The sequence below is a fragment of the Onychostoma macrolepis genome, chromosome 03 (assembly GCF_012432095.1).
Source record: "Onychostoma macrolepis isolate SWU-2019 chromosome 03, ASM1243209v1, whole genome shotgun sequence".
NCBI classification, from domain to species: Eukaryota; Metazoa; Chordata; class Actinopteri; order Cypriniformes; family Cyprinidae; genus Onychostoma; species Onychostoma macrolepis.
Genome location: NC_081157.1, coordinates 55,505,482 through 55,523,005, shown reverse-complemented (window position 1 = coordinate 55,523,005; position 17,524 = coordinate 55,505,482). Strand labels below are relative to the sequence as shown.

Genomic DNA, 17,524 nt, shown 5'->3' with positions numbered 1-17,524 from the left:
AAAAATGACGGCAGCAGTATGATGTAAAAACATTTATTTGAAACGCATGTATTTGCTGCTCACCACTTTATCTCCACTCTTTCCTTTCATGATGTGTGTTTTTTTTTTTTTAAAGTGAAGTGACCTGTGGCCAAGTATGGTGACCCATACTGGGAATTTGTGCTCTGCACTTAACCCATCCAAGTGCACACACACAGTGAACACACACCCAGAGCAGTGGGCAGCCAATGCTGCAGCGCCCAGGGAGCAGTTGGGGGTTCGGTGCCTTGCTCAAGGGTCTCACCTCAGTCGTGGTATTGAAGGTGGAGAGCGCTCTGCTTATTCACTCCCCCCACCTACGATCCCCACTGGACCTGAGACTCGAACCCACAACCTTCGGTTTACAAGTCCGACTCTCTATCCATTAGGCCACAACTGTGGTTTTGGAAAACTTGCATCGGATGTTTCTCCACATCGCTTTGCATAAAGCCCAATTTATACTTTAGCGTCGAACCTACACCGTAGCCTGACGTGCAAATCTCCAAACGCAACAATTCTACGTGGACCGCAAGCTCTGTGATTGGTCTGCTAGAACCCCTTCCTCTGCATGTACTTGAGTTTTGTGTGCATGTTTATGTGCACTTTAATATATTTTAATGTTACACCTTCTTATTTAAAATAAAACAAAGCAAAGAACAAGTGTCTTATTTATTATACTACATAGCATTAAACATCACTAGTTGTCTGCGACAAACAATGTTGATCTGCTGTGGTACACGTCCTTGTGGAGATTGAAAGAATGCCATCTTCTCCTGTTCCGTTGTTGTCTCCTTTGTGTGGTTTTAAATAATGATTTGATATTTGTTTGCCGCTGTCACGGCTGATGCTTCTTCGACGAGTCGCTTCTTCTTCGCCTTTTGCCTGACACTGTGGGTTACAGCAGCACACTGCAGACGAGCGGTTTGCATGTGTACCGCACATCGACGCGGACAACGACACAGAAGTATAAATGAAAACTGACGCATAACCTACGGCGTAGCTCCGACGCAGAAGTATAAATCAGCCTTAACTCGTGCTTCGCTGCAATTCCTTTTTAGGAATTTAATTCTCTGAATTTTTAAAGTCTCTCTGCAGGCGATCGTACAGGTGCGGATATATTTGTACCAGCTCAACTATTCGACACTTCAGTGTGTTCATATTGCTAGTAACTTGGTGGTCCGTGTATCATCTGATCATTCGTTTTTTGATTTAATATTGATTTTTTTTTTTTATTTAAAGTGCAAAAACAAGATTTTGGCTCGATTCTCATTTTTTGGTTCACGGGATAGAAAACGGATAACGACTTCAAAATTCGTTTTGCCCTTGTGGGCGGTCATGAGACGCCCCTTTCTGTCGATTGGTCAACCAAATCTGAACCCGTGACGTCATCAGTCTTTCCTCTGTTCCGTTCAAGAAAATAATAGTCCTCTGCTGCTGTATCAGTATACCGATTCTTAAACTGTACGGGGCAGGTCCTAGATCGGGCTTTCTTCTGTGCAAACTAAGCGTTTACAGAACTATTTATTTCAGAAATTTGAATCAGCACCAAGCCTGTTTTATTTAGCTGTGCAGAGTTAAATCAGTGTGAAGCTGCACTGTGCAGAGTGGATGAGAAGCACAGATAAGAAAAGATAGAAAAAAAACAGAACAAAAACAAAGACACCAACAGGTTTTGCTGTATTGGAAAAGATTATATAATCACACCTTCATTCCACACAGAACCCCAATATAGAACAACAGGCTATTTAGGCTATATATCTATGTACTCTTGGTTGGCTTGAAAGGGGTGTTTGGTTAGGCTAGTTCTTCATTTATTGAATGAGGAGTTTGTTATCCTTCAGTGACTTGTGTTCTAAATAGCTACTGAACGTAAACAATTTAAGCTCGTTATAAATGCCATTCCAAAAAGTTTTATAAATCTATACAAAACTTTTGTTTACATGCCAGATGGATCATGTGAACTCTCATCACTTCTCTTTAATGGTAACGACCTCAAAGCTTCCCAACAAACGTATTCGTTCTTGGTTGTCTATAGACTGGGCTTGCTTCTGTGTAGATATAAATTCTATTCTTTGCATCAGCTGGGCATGGCTGGGTATGATATGACAGCTGTTATACCCTACCCTGCTTAATTGTTTGTTTAATTAAGTAAATATTTACTTAATTCATTTCAAAATAAATATTTTAAACACTAATACGAAAAGGAAAGAATACAATTGGGTATAATAGGCCTATAACGTTCACGCAAGAAACTGTCATTATGACTGACAACCGGAGAACAGAGATATTAAAATACATAATCTCCTGAGTTTTATAATGTAGTCTTTTATTTTATAAAAATTGATTAGAATTTGTATCTCAAAATATGCGCTCGTGCGCGGCGCGAGCTGCTGCCCACTCACACATAGGAATGTGAGATTTTAAGAAAAGTAAAAACTTGCCATTTTGGTTGTTTCTCACCAAACCCATATGATATTCCCTCAGAACGCTTGGAATATACACCACAAGTTATTTCACGACAGATTTGCATCCGCTTCAAAAGAAAAAAAGAGAGCATTCTCTGCCATTAAATGGGCAAGTCCGAGCGGGATAGTGTGTGTGTGTGTGTGTGTGTGTGTGTGTGTGTGTGTGTGTGTTTCGAAAAAAAGGTAGCTAGCCTTTAGAACAGGTGAGTTGCCCTAGTTCACACAGTTCCAATACACTGCGATGGGTTAAATCAATAAGCAGACACACGGGACTACAGTCAAGCACAGACCAGTATTGCAGTGCACAGGAAATATGCAGCAGTCATTTTAAAGCAGTTTATTTAATTAATATTGAGTATTAATTTATGTTCATTTGTATTTTTTTTTTCCTCAACAGGGGAAATAACTAAATACTCTATAATTTTTTGTGTGTGTGTACATTCAAAATAACTACAAAATGGCATGCCTTTGAAAAATAAAGAAAACAACAGCATGCAACACTTTTGGCGCGTCTTGTTCTCCCTGAACATCTTTCTGTCGCACGCCACCACACGAACCAATCCACAGTGATACTTGACGCGCCTGCTTTTAAAAGTCTACATTTAGATTATTTGGCCTTAAATGCATCATATAAGTCACTTTGGAAAAAAATCACTGTATGTATCATGATAAAAAAAAAAAAAAAGTGACTTTACAGTCTGAAAAATATGGTAGGCTATAGCAAATTATTTCGCGGATCACTTTAAGAACCGCTGGTCTACACAGAAAAAAGCCTTGTCTAGAGACTGCCTCGGCACGAGTTGTGTCGAGCTATTCATTAGTCTGCTTGTTTGATGAGAAAAAGAGGAAATGTAGTTGCAATAAAACGGTTATAAATCCGTACACCTGCAGCAGCGGAGGACTACTATTCTGCAGCACGGAACTGCAGGAGTACTGATGACGGCACGGTTGATCTTTGGCTGACCAATCAGCAGAAAGGGGCGTTTAATTCCCCCCCCACGTGTAGACATCGAATATTTAAGCTGTTTATTCATTTTTCTATGCCTGAACGAAAAGCGAAAAATTAAGCTGAATTCTCGTTTTCTCCTTCTTTTGAACAAATGAAAAAACGAAAATAGGCGCCGTTTTCTAATATTTCTACTATCAATATTAAATCAAAAAACGAATGATCAGATGACACACGGACCCTTGGTGTTGTTGCTGTTCTAGATGTTGTTCTCCTGTCTGACCTCCGTGGAATGAGAAACAAACTGGGGGGAAAAAATCTCACATTAAAGAAGGTGGAGCTCCAGATATTACGTTTTATTACAAAAACCCAAAAAGATCATCTCTTGAATATGTTATTCTTTATTTTATGTGCAAAGTTGTTCATCCACAAGCAAAACTGGCTTAAATCTCCTTTGTTTTTTCTCTTTTTATTGTTGAATTTCTCTCTCATTTCATCCCTGAGGCTTATAAATAAAGAAAACAAATTTTTAATGCATGATTATATGAATATTATGATTATTCAAAGATATTTAAGCCTTTTTTCTGTGTATAGAATCTCATACTATGATGTATGCAAACCCATTATAGTTATGTTTTCTGTCATTATGATTTTTCATTGTTAAAGACAGCCTACTACCATCTTTCCCTGAGCTTGTACTGAGTTCTGCAGTAATAATAATAAAAGGAAAATAAGAGCCTCATTGCATCAGTAACATGACAACCCTACTTAGTACAGTTTTCCTCCGTGTTTGTAATGATAAATGCTGACCAATAATTAATTATATTTTTTAGCAGAACAAGCAAAATGTAATTAGTTTTTTTTCATATGCCATAGCTATGCATGACTACACACTAGACAAATGCAGCCAAGGTGAATACATCTCAGTTTACAGTCAAGTAATGAATTAATGCATATGTTAATGAAACAATTATATTTCATTTACTGACAACAACAGGAAACATGAATAAATGAGTAAACGAATAAATAAAAGTAACCATGACAATAAATAAACACAAGTCAACAACACATAAAACAAAGCTTTATTCAAACATATTGTTTCTAACAGTCATGTATTTATAGAAGCCACATTCTACTGCCATCTCAACACAGCTGAGCCTGTTCTGCAGCTTTATTCTGATGAAGCAGCTGACCACCGTGTCCACCTTCACCTGTCTCTGCCGTCCATACCGAATCTGATCATGGATGACAAAAGGACATCGAGGCTATCATTGCCTGAATGCATAGAGAGGATGAGGAAGACCATGAAGACGCCCCTGAACCACACAATCATGAACCAATGCATTGTCAGCTTTCCATTTCTAGCCAAATTAAATTTTATATGTTTACAATTACATGCAAATTTTTGATATAGGGGTCCCTGTAATAAGAGCACTGTAAGTCACTTTGGATAAAAGTGTCTGCCAAATGCAGAAACGTAAATGTGTTTTTTTGTAAATCCCTTTTTGTGTCTTAGGCACAAATGCACAATAAAGCTGCTTATTTCTTAAAGTTTATTTCCTACTCCTATAATATAAATGCTTACATATATTTCATACAATTTCTATTTGGGGGGGTTTAAAGGGTTAGTTCATCTAAATATATAAATTCATTATTTACTCGCCTCCACACCGTCCAATCCTTGTGTGTGTGTTTTTTTTTTCTGAACACAAAAGGTGGTTTTGGTCAAGTGTGTCCTGCTGGTTTGTGTTCATACAATATCAGTCAATAGAGCCTGACTTTCAGATTCTTCATGACATTATTTGATGATGCTTTTGAAGCTTCTGAAACTCAGGCTTCATTGACTGATGTTGTATGAACCGAAACAAACTTAAGCATTTAAGGTCTTTCCTTAAATGCTCTCGCTGTCTGTGGGGTCACTGATGATGAAGAGACCACAGCAGCATCCGGTCCAGATGAGGCAGTAAGGGCAGGTGGAGTGGAGGAGCGTCTCATCCATGGCACTGGACCATTTCCAGGATGCTGCTGTGGACTTCTCCATCCTCACTGCACACACAAAACAAAACCAGTCATTTCAACGACACAATGTCATTTGATTTCTGTATTAGAAGTAACAAAATAATCGTACTTTATATTTTTGTTTCAGGTTTTCCCTTTTTTCCCACAAATGTCGCCGTCACCTTTCCTTGCAGCTCCTGTTCCACCATAAAAGCTCTGCATCAAATGCACATAAATCAAGAATCAGAAAAGTGCTGCATTGCTCTGTTTGAAATTACAATAATTAAACTACAACTTAAGATTTAAAAGATGTTTTATTGATGTCTGTACTGTAGTGTACTCTCTGAGATGGCAGCATTGCTTCATCAGTCACTCTTCAGCAGATAAACACTCGTGTGTCTCATCTGTCCTGTAACATCAGACAAGATTCAGTCAGCTGTGATTTATCTGCTCAATGCTGCATTTACATGTTGAGGTAGATGCTGATGTGTTAACTCTCTTTTTATCCAACACAAATGCTCTTCAATGTATCAACAATACTAATGGACAAATAAAACAGATAACTTATGTTTAGATACTCTATGTAGATTTTTTTATTTACATTACATTCAACTAATGTAAGCAGTGTTGACAACAGTGAATTCTACATAACAGCACACATACATCACTCTGATGTTTATTTCATGTCTATAGATGTGCTCATCTGCAATTATCTTAGAACATTTTCCTGTCTCATTTTAAATAGACATTTAGTAATCTTATTTAAGATGTATATGGTTTATGTAAATCCACTTTAGAGATGCATGTGTGTTTACTGGAGCTCCACTGTTCACTAAGGTTTTTTGGGGGTTGTTTACAGAAAAATTCACAAACTGTAACGTTACTGTCTAGCATCTTTACACCTTCAGCAAATCAACAGTTCACTCTACAGTAGCTCAACAAATATGATTTTAACACAAGGAACCGTGTTTTGGTTTGTAATACTCACATTTGTAAACAGCCTCGTCGCTGTTCTCCGCCCTGTATGGTGATGACGTTTCCTCTCCCGTGGGCTTCTGGGATAGAAAAGTGTCTACCGATGAACACTTCAGAATCTGGGCTGAAGCTGTAGGCCATCCGGGGATTTCTCGCCTACTCTTTTATGAATACTAAGGTTTTGAACGTACTTCATTCTTCACGTACTGTTTTCTCCTACTATATAGTAGGTGAGTAGGCATATTAGTATGGAAATTAAGTATGCGTACGTCCGAATCACGTGAGAATTAGTGCACCAGTCAGGTAATTCTCACCTTCTGTTTTATGAATACTTATGATTTAAACATACTTATTTGCTCACCTACTGCTTTTTGCCTACTATATAGTAGGGAAGCATGCAGTTTCGAACACAGCCACTGATTCATGAAACAACTGAAGTCTGAATGTATCATTCACTCAAACCAATAATTTTTTCCTGTCTGGATCTTACATGTTTGCTCAAACATCATTTGTGACCCGTGCTGGCAAAATGAGTCTAAATGCGCACGGGCTTATTTTGAGCTACACGGCACGCAAAACAAGTGAAAAATGTTGCATTTGAGGTTTTCACAAAAATGAGTTCATTAAGCCCTCGTCCAGTGATCCCAATACTCCAAATAGTAATTAAATATTTTAAATGAACTTTATTTGTACGTTTTCTGAGGAGAGTACCTTTTCTCTGCTCGTTTCTCACGCTGACTGTCATCCGAAGCGCACGCATAAAGGTGCTTGCGACAGCATGCGATCCCAATAAATACACATACGCAGAATTACAGTATTTAAGTATTCACGCAAACACAATCGGTTATGTCTTAAGTGAACGTTTGGGGAAAACATCTGATGTGTAACGTTACATTAGATCCGTACATTACAGTAGGTCTTAATATACAGGTTGTCTGTCTAATGCTACAAGTTTGTTGTTCCACTGTACAAATGTCCATTAATTCCTCTCACTCTGTGGAAGGGAGCACTGATCTCCATGATGGTTTTCTGTGGTGTTGGTACAGGTGGCTTCACAGAACGGACACTGAACCCAACAGCACTAACAGAAGTGATCAATCAGAAGCTCCTCTGGTCTGAACTTGAGGTACAGCTTTACTGGAAATGTCTCTGTGTTCACCTTCCAGCTGATCTCAGACATTATAGCTGGAAGTTCTTTTCTCATCACATCTTCTAGGAGATTGAAATCATCAACATCATCAAGTTTGACTCCACTGAGGTCTTTTTCAGAGAGGTACAGCACATCTGAGATCTGCTGTGAGAAACTCTTCAACCACAAACCAGCATCTCCTCTGTTCACTTGAACATGTTCAGTAGATTGATGAGCTGCTGTCATGATCTTCTGCTGCAGGAGTTTAATGTTCTCCATCTTGGGTAAAACACTGAGACTGAACTGATCAGTGATGTACCGACTGACTTCATCTCTGATGAAACTCTCGTAATGATCTCTGGGATTATGAATGCAGTCCATGTATTTGTCAGAATCCTCCTCTTCTGCCAGTCTCTTCAGGATGTGTTTCTCCAGATTTGCTTGGTTTCCATTCAGTGATGGACAGTTTGATCTCATTTCGTCTGCTAAATCTCTGGCAGTCTTGTTGTAGACACTCTGCTCAATGGGCTCTTTCAGTTTCTGACAGATGATCTCACCAAAAACAGCAGCTGATGCGGATCCATGACAGTATTTCTGGAAAATACTGTAGTACTCTTCTCTCTTCTTCTCAACATGTATTACAGGATCATTATCTTCTCTGAACAGTCTGTGTTGGTCAGTGATCATCTTGTTTGCTCTCTTACAAATGGAATAAACCAAATCCATGAAGAACTCAGTCTTGAACACATATCTCACTCGTCCTTCCTCATGTTGTATTAATTTTGCTTTAATGTAATCTGTGAGTTGTTGAATGCAGCTGATGTTGTAGCCCATCTCTGAAATGTTAAATGACTGAATCATTCTGTCTGTCTGCTGAACAACATCTGAGACAAATGATCTTATTTGGGCTTCATCCTCTGGAGACGGAATTACAAATTCAAATGTTCCCTTCATACTTCTGTTAGCACCCTTTAAAGCGTCTTTATCCCCTTTTTTGTGTACTTTTTAAAAATAACATGATCAAAAAAACTCGAAACAGTGAAAATATTGATGAACTCGCTGTCCTCTTTAATGTGGTTGGCGAGGATCGCTCTCACATCTCTCATTATGTCTATGTCTCGGATTGGGGGAGTGTCTCTGATGATCATCTTCACACTCTGTTCCCAAAACAAATCAAACTCTTCCTTCGTTGTTTCTACTTCATTTGCTTTATCACTGAGTTTTAAGGCGAGTTCTCTGCTCTTTTCATAGAGAGTGTTTTCATGATGTTTACTCTGAGCATCAATCTTTTTCTTCAGGTCTTGCTGATGAAGAACCTCATGTAATTTCCTTTCTCTTTTCTCTCACAGTGTTTTCCTGAAGCTCTTTGATTAAGTTGGAAGCACCTTTAGAAAATGAAAGCAGTGTATCTTTATCTCTGTCTTTCTCAAAGTATTCTGACATTGATGTTTCTACTTCTTCACTTGTCTTCTTCAGTTCTCTGTGAAGATCAGTTTCCTCAACCTCATGAATTGCTTCATTTTCTATTTGGTTGTGTAGTTTGTTCTCAGTTTTCATCATGGCACGGTGAAAACTCCAGGAGCACTCGCTGCATTCAGTCTCCAGTTTGTAAGCTGAAATCTCCCGAGAAGATCTGCACTTTCTGAAGCTGAAGACGAATTGTTCATTCAGTAAAGCCTCCCAGAGATATTTAATGCAGTCTTTTAAGTCTATCATCCTCATTCCATCTGATTTGGATGCATGAGTTATTATAGTTTCCTTCAGTTCTTGAATGTTCTCACAGTACTCTGGGTTTGGTGGAGCCATCGGTGGGTTTCCCTCCCAGAGCTGAGGAATATACTTCTGAACATCACATCTAATGACGTCACTGAAATATTCTGCATCGTAGAATTCCTCTTTAGCAGTGAGTTTTGTCATCTCATCTAGTGTCTCCTGCAGTCGTCTCTTTCCCTCCATGTTTCTCTCTCCAGCTGTGACGTCTGAGATGTTCTGATGCACAAACACACAGCTGGGATTCAGACTGACCTTCTTCATCCTCATGAAGAACTGAACAACAATCTGAAGAATGTCCTGCATCTTACATAGGTTTTCTCCAAAGATGTTGATCAGTGTCAGACTTCCCAGACCAACAACAAATGTGGCCAATTCATTGTCATGATGTCTTGTTGATCTTCCAGCCAGTTCTGGAGCATGAAGACCCTCAGTATTCACAACCAGAATATAGTCAAAGATCATCTGTGTTCTCATCTCGTCTGAGACTCTGATCAGCTGCATGAAAGCTCCTCTGGTTGTTCTGCCAGCACTGACCGCAAACTGGAGCCCAAACATGGTGTTCAGCACGGTGGATTTCCCAGAGCCTCGAAGCCCTAAAACTGACAGCACAAAGACTCTCTGATCTCCCAGTTTCTGGAAGAGTTGATCTAGAACAGCAGAGATCCAGATCACAGGAACATGAGCAGCATCTCCATCCATCAGCTCCAGTGGAAATCCAGAGATCATCATCTCTGCTGCGAGACTCGGGAGAGAAGAGAAGTCAACCTGCAGGTCTTTCTTGTTCTTCTTCAGAGTTAAACATGATTCATAGATCTGACCGATCTCCCTCATGATGTGCTCCACACCAAAGGCTGCAGCTTGAAGATCCTCAGATATTCTCTCAAGTTCAGTTTGTTCAGCCCAGAATATATTTTTATCTATATTATATTCATATCTATAATTCTGTCTTAGTTTTAAAAGTGCTGACCACTGTTCATCATATTTGAGACGTAGAGCAGAAAGATCAGCTGATGTATGTTCATCCAGGAGGATCCTGAGCCATTGAAAGAAAAACATCTTATATCCAGTATTTGAGTTAATTTCTTTAATAAAGAGCTTCATAAACTCACTGATGTCAGATTCATGCTGCTGTTGACGGATTTTCTTCATTTCTGTTTGTTTTCTTCTGATGTCCATTTCAGTCTCATCTCCTCGAGGTTGATGTAGTTCTTTGTTCTTCTGACTCCACTGATGCCACAGTTTCTCCTGATGAGGCAGAAATGAGTCTTTGACTTTCATCAGACCTTTCTTCTTCAGTAAATTAATCATCTGCTGTGCTGCTGCTCTTCCTCTCCAGCAGTCTTCATCACCTTCCTCATCTACTCTGATCTTTGAGTGTTTGGACACATCTTCAAGTCTGAAAGTGGAAGATGATTGTGAATGACAATAAGTTATAGCTGTTCTGAGTTCTTCAGATACATCTGACTGATTTCTGTCTTTTAGACCGATTTTGAATTGTCCTGTTTGTGTCTCAGTGAGAGCTAAAACATCCTCAGTGTGAAGACAAATGAGTGGCTTTGAGCACTCATAGTATTCTTGAAGTTTTATCATGTTTCTGTCATTCTTGTCCAGTTGTGGCAGAAAAACAACATTGACTGAGCTCATTTCAGTGAGGATCTGCAGCTGTTTCTCATGGTCTCCTGCATCACCGTGTAGATTACAAAACGCAACACACTCACTGAATTTATCTGTATTTTTCACAGAGGGGCAGAACCAGGCGATCTCCACCACTCCATCCATCAGGACTCTGGTTCTGCTGCTGCCTGGGCAGTGTCTGTGGAAGAACGTGTTGTGTTTCTCATTGATCAGACGGTTCATCAGCTGAGACTTGGATGAAGACACAGAGCTAAACCTGAAGAAAAACACCATTGGAGTTTGTGCTCTGTAGATCGGCTGGGTTTGTCTGATGATCTGATTGTTTCTTTTTCTGATCTTCCAGCTCTTGTGGATTTGTCTGAATGTCCAGAGAGGAAACTCAATCTGTTGTGTGAATGGATGAGGAACAAGCAGAGGCAGAGCGAACTGACACTGGGACAGTTTAGTGACCATCAGCTGCTTCAGGACACCATCAGCACAATGAAACACGGCCATCTGAACATCCATCGAGTGAACAGTGTTTATAGTCTGATTGGTTTTAATGTATCTTGCTCTGTAGTCCATCATCAGTAGTTTCTGTAGGAAAGTCTGAATCAACTCATCTTCAGCACAAGACTCATGGGACTGTAATGAATGTTTGGTTTTCTGAAGAACATCTGCAGCTCTCAGTTGGTGCCTGATATCAAGATGAAGTCTGTGAAACAGATGCTCTTTTTTCCCTCTTTCAGTCTTTTTCTGCTGTAGTTGTTGATGTAGTTGGACTCCTGCTCTTACAGTGCCCTTGTTTTTTTCCTGTTTATTAGACAAAACAATGATACATTTTTTTATTTACTGTTTTCCAGTAGTGATTTAAACTGTAATTTTATACATTTACTTTCTTACATTTTAGAGTCATATAATACCAGTAAATATAGATCAAGAAAGTCACAAGACTTTTCTTCTGTACTCAAACATAACACATATTATCAGTTAATTTCTGAATGACTCTGAACTGCAGTGAATGTTATTTCAGTAGGCTACATCTGAATATCACACCTGAATGTGACATTATGCTAGAATAAAGGGTTAGTTCACCCCAAAATGAAAATTATGTCATTGATCACTTACCCTCATGTCGTTCCAAACCTGTAAAAGCTTTGTTCGTCTTCGGAACACAAATTAAGATATTTTTCATGCATTCTGAGAGCTCTCTGACCCTCCATAGACAGCAATGTAATTAACATGATCAACGTCCAGAAACGTAGCAAGGAGATCGGTAAAATAATCCATGTGACATCAGGGATTCAACCTTAATTTTACAAAGCTATGAGAATACTTTTTGTGTGCAAAGAAAACAAAAATAACGACTTTATTCAACAATTCGCCTCCTCCGCGTCACCGTAGCGCCATTTTGGAGAATATGAACGCAAACAGCGTAAGCTGTTCTGTGTCAGCTGCACCACACGGATACACTGTTTTCGCTCAAATCAAAGTGTAAATATACGTAGAAAGCATATACCGTGTGGTGCAGCTGACACAGAACAGCTTACGCTGTTTGCGTTCATATTCTCCAAAATGGCGCTACGGTGACGCGGAGGAGGCGAATTGTTGAATAAAGTCGTTATTTTTGTTTTCTTTGCGCACAAAAAGTATTCTCGTAGCTGTCTATGGAGGGTCAGAGAGCTCTCAGAATGCATCAAAAATATCTTAATTTGTGTTCCGAAGATGAACGGAGGTCTTACGGGTTTGGAACGACATGAGGGTGAGTAATTAATGACAGAATTTTCATTTTGGGGTGGAGTAACCCTTTAATTTAGTGACAGACAGCATTTCTCTGAACACTCACCTGTAGTGAATAATCATATTCTCTCATGTTTCTTTCTTCTTTCAGTCCTTTCTTTGAATCCTCTACACCTGTAAGTGCAATGACAGTTATTCTGGGCTGATAATTCAGAGGTTGTGCGTTCAAACCCTGCACAGATACACGGACTGTTTGACCTGTAGTTGGTGAAATGTCATTGTTGGCTTGGAGCTGTAGTTACTAGTTACCTTTATGTCTGTCCTCTAATTGTTTAGCAAGATTGTTTTCTTGCATCATTCTCAGGATGTCCAGTGTGATCTTCACAGCTCCTTCTGGTCCACGACGCGCCACCACCAGATCCACTGTAGCAGTGGCATCTTCTGCCTTCTCCACATCAGTAGCTGAAGCAATACCATCATGCTTTAAGTGCCATTTAAACCTCTTCAGTTTGTCACGGCCTAGATCCTCCAGTGTCTCTAGAAGCAGTTGTGGAACAGTCGTCATCTTCTGTCACTGATTCACTTCTGTTGGACAGGAAAAAAAGAAAAAAAGATTTGTCCTTTTACCATGCTGGTACTACAACCCTGAGAACAGCAGTTCTACAATCATGATGATGGTTTTATAATGCATGGTATGTTAGGGTGCAGATAACATCTGACTGAAGTAAGAGATTAATTTATTTTATTCCAGGCTTGTTTCTTACACAATACAGGTAGACAGAGATGTGGTGAACTTGTTGCACACACAAATTAACCAAATCAATAATAATTCAATAAACTGGACATAACTGCTGTGTTTATTTAAATTCTCACCAACACTACCATATCAATCAGACCAGTGCACGTCTTTCAGCTGAGCATCTTTCATTATGGCTCCATCAGTCAGTCCTCATTACTGAGCCCTTCAGTCATATCAATTCATGGCAGCCCTAATATTTTGAACAAACATGATTCAATAGCTTACGACTACTGTTGTTTGTAAAGGTATTGCTATAAACAGACAAGAATATGGCACAAAATGATTATATTATCAGGGTCATTCTACAGAAACATCCACTTTTGGTATGGCAAAATGTCTTAAAATTTGTATTTCTTTTTTACATTTAAACTTAGACCACATTATTAGATTACCTTTTGACTTTATGAATACATATAAATAACAGCTTAATTATATATGTTTTAGCTTTTTTGTGCAATTATTTCAAGAACACATGTATCATTTTTTGTCACTGGTGTTACCTTCTTTAGCAATAATAAAAGTTATTTCAAGAAATTCAGCACATGTAGTCAGAGTTACAGAAAAATAATGAAAATGCAAGAAATAAGGAGATTATGTTTTATTTATTTAATGTGACAGACAAAAACAGTGACAGTAACACAGTAACACCAGGGACAGTAGTACCAGTGACATACATTAGACCTGATATACTGATCTTCATTGGTGTTACCCATAAGGAAGGTAACACCAGTGACAGTAACACCAGTGACAATTTTCATGAAAAATGCATTTTACAAAATGTCTGCTGCAAGGTATCAACCCACATGTTGTCAATCATGGTATACTCACTAAATTAATTAGTTTAAACCATTTGTATTATAGTTTTTTTTAAATTTCCCTAACAATAAATAGGTCACACCAGTGACATCAACTAAAAGCTTCATATGAAATCATGAGATAAATGAGAACATTTATCATAACTGAAAAGAAACAGTGGACTAAACATGGGCCTTTTTTTCATAGATGTTTAGAAAATAGGAAGGAGGAAGGCGAGTGATGTCATCAGCGTGATTTTTTATTCCAAAATAAAAGACTTTTGTTAAGCGGTAACACCAGTGACACAACTCCAGGGGACCACTGTTTTCATTATATATTTTATAATATTATTTTGCCATTTTGTTTTATTATGCCATTTATATCATATATTTGATAGTTATGAATAGACTTTTGTATTTTAAATGGTAGAAAATCCTGTTTTTGACCTCAAAATAAAGCACTTTCCTGCTGTACATGGCTGTGGGGACGAGCAGTTTTGTGGTACTTGGAATTCTATATAATTAATAAAAAAACTAATATTGCCACATTGATGGCTCAGGATGGTGTAATTGTTCAAATAACATAGTTTCATTTTAAAATTTAAAAAAATTGTAACCCTAATGTGTATTTCAATTGTAATATTCATTTAAAGTCTAGGGACAGAAAAGTGGACGTTTCTGTAGAATGACCCATCAGATGACTGCATGAAAAGCTATCATGATTTCACATGGTGTACATCTTAGTTTTAGTCGTATGGTGGAATGTCTTTAGTAAACATAACTTTTGGGAGAAAACTATCAATTCTCAGCATGCTATATCCCACGGCACTCTGTGGGCAAGTGTAACCCAGACTCAAATTAATCAAATTTGCAGTCGCAGTCAATTTATTTAAATAAATTTCAAAAATTAACAGCGTCATGGCTGGGGGCTTGGTGTGGGGAAAACAATCCTTTCCCCCTGACTGGAAAAGCGTGGTGTTAATCATTAAGTTAAGTGGTCTAAATGTGTTTATGTGTATTTATATATTCTGTAGAAGAAAGCTCTGAGCATGAACTGTGTTCTGATTGACATGCTCCCTACACAGTGTGCATCTGTTTATTTCACTTCAGAACATTCACTCACGGATTTGCGCTGCTCCTCACACACAGACGAAAGAGAAGTGTGAAGTGTGACATAATATACCTCTGTAAATAAATACAATTTAAATTCAGGTCTGGCACATTTTAATGCCTTTTGTATGGAACAATAACGCTCGCTTCGAACTGGAATCATGGCGGAATAGAGAGAGGGTAAAATCTTTGCGTGGCAGGGGCAGCTGCCATTTAACCTGCCACCGCCAACTGCGCCTGCCACCAAACCTGCCACCGCTATGTGCGCCTGCCACGTCCCCAGTAACCGCTTGCCTCGCGACCCGTCACCGCTATAGCAAACAGGTGGCGTGACGCTTAGGTGCTGTGCGCTCCATTATGGTTTTAAAGGGAGGAATAATCTAGCAAATAGGTAAATAAATGTAGCACTGTTTGTATGTTTATAAGCATCAATCAGAGTGACGCTAAACTGTGGCAGGCTCCTCAGTCTGAATTAAGAAGCTGCGCAAAAATACTTTCTGCAGATTTCTGAATGTTTACACTCGATTGGTGCACATGAGCAAACACACAGTGAAACTGTACATGTATTTACCTTTTTGTCACTGTACCTTATATTTTATTACTTTTTTAAAATCCATAATGGAGCGTTCGTCCCGTGCTCCGATTGATGTGCGTAAGGAGACAGAATGCAACCACAACTCTGCCTGCCCCATATGCCCCACCAGTCAGATCTCGGCACAGCTGTCAAAGAACATGTTACAGCCAAGGTGAGTTCACTTAATATTTAAAAACTTCTGTTGTTGTTGTTGTTAAATATTGTTCAAGGACCTTTGTAACTAGTACTCTGCTGAGTTTATACAGTGTTTTATACAGTCTTTATATAAAAACATTTTAAGTTCGTCATTCAGCAACATTGAAACAACAGCTTTATTTGTTTGTTTATTTATTTGTATGTATGTATGCAGAGCTTAGTGTAACCCTCCTCTCAGGTTAGTGTAACCGATAACTAGTTGAATTAGCTATAAATTGGATTTGGGCTAATATCAGAAACTCTAGGTACGACTATGGAGCCTGAAATATTAAAAGGTCAGCAGAGAACAGATAACACAAAACAGGTAAGTTTGAGAAATGTATTATACAAAATTAAAGACAATTACATACATTCCCTGCCTACCTAAGGCTTCCTGAGTGCACAAGCACAATAAAACCCCAAAATAAACAAACTCAAACAAAGAAAGAGTCCATGAAAGTTCTTGGTGTGTGTGTGTGGTTTTCTTGGAGTATGTTCGGTATGTTCTTTTCACTACCCGGGTAGGTTTATGTGTGTTCTTATCTGTTTTTCAAATGGAGGCACGGGATGATGATGGTTCCAAAGATGCCACGGCTGGCCACACCAGGCTCTTGGTCCGTTCTCTGACTTCTGCGGTTGGCTCGCCACTGACCACCAGGGTCAGATTCAGATGATCTATCCCTCTCTTAAAACCAATCTATACATACAGTACAGAATGCATTAGTTACTATTGCCTCATTTCTGTTCAAATCCGATCAATTTATCTCCATTCAAATGTCAGATCAAATATAACCAATTGTAAAGGATATAAATACTCTAATCATTATGTAAATGAATAGGTACACATCACACCACATAACATAGGTCAGTTCCAATGAACATCAATCAATCATGTACTTCCATCTCACAGTATAGAAATAAAATCATGAGATTTCTGAAACAAGATATTTATGTTTTTAAACTTTTTAAATCTATTTATGCATCTTAATAACATTTTAAACATCACATTTTAATATATTTATTCTTTTTTAACAATTAAGATGAACTTCTGTTCCTCATATACATATCAAACATGTATATTGGCAATTAAATGAACTAAATCACCTTTATTTTACAAATGACAACAAGAGGATAAATATTCCCTCAATCAAATGACTTCTAAGTCAACAGAACAGAGTATAAAGTCACATTTAGCAGCGTGAATACTATAAAATAGCTGCTACATTAGTGACTAGCTTAACTGAGGTAGCAGCAGAGCTCAAATCTAAACACATTCACATTTAAGTGTTAAAGATTAGCACGCGGCTAGCGCGATTAGCGATCTTTTATGAGCATCTTAAACAACATAAAACAATCTGAATCTGTGTCTATATGGTATCAAACAGCAAGAATCA

General features: G+C 38.5%; 1 pseudogene; it reads right to left on the bottom strand.

Moving 5' to 3' along the window:
* Positions 1 to 4,493: 4,493 nt before the first annotated feature.
* Positions 4,494 to 16,513, bottom strand: LOC131536616 (interferon-induced very large GTPase 1-like; annotated as a pseudogene).
* Positions 16,514 to 17,524: the final 1,011 nt, after the last annotated feature.